Here is a 499-nt window from a genome sequence, read left to right on the forward strand (position 1 = left end):
TTGGCTGATGATCCAATTTGCGTTGCAGCGTGCGGAGAGGAAGAGGTAGTAGTGGCGTGTGGTGGAGCCCTCAGTATGGTGCATGTTCTTTGACTTAGAAACAAAATTATTACTCTTGCGTGCTAGAACCAGGGGGTCTTATATACACATATACATATACATATACACCCTAGCCCGTCTAGGGTGTATATGCAATACAGCAGACTGCTGATCAACCAAACAGACACACTGCTGCATGCGGTAGCCAACATGCAGCGTCTAGCGAAGATTCTCTGTAGTAATTTGCTGCGAAATATAACCAGCACGCATGCTCGTATGCAGCAGCAGTGGCAGCAGCAGCAGCAGCAGCAGCAACAGCAACAGCAACAGCAACAGCAGCAGCAACAGCATCAGACCCTTGGGCAGCAGCGCAATACCGCAAGAGCGACTCTTGCATTATTTTGGTTGAAGTTTGACCATCGAACTTGACGAAAATATTTGTTTAAATTTTAAAAAAATA

The sequence above is a fragment of the Eimeria mitis genome, genomic scaffold (genome assembly GCF_000499745.2).
Source record: "Eimeria mitis Houghton genomic scaffold, Emh_scaff6287, whole genome shotgun sequence".
Classification (NCBI taxonomy): Eukaryota; Apicomplexa; class Conoidasida; order Eucoccidiorida; family Eimeriidae; genus Eimeria; species Eimeria mitis.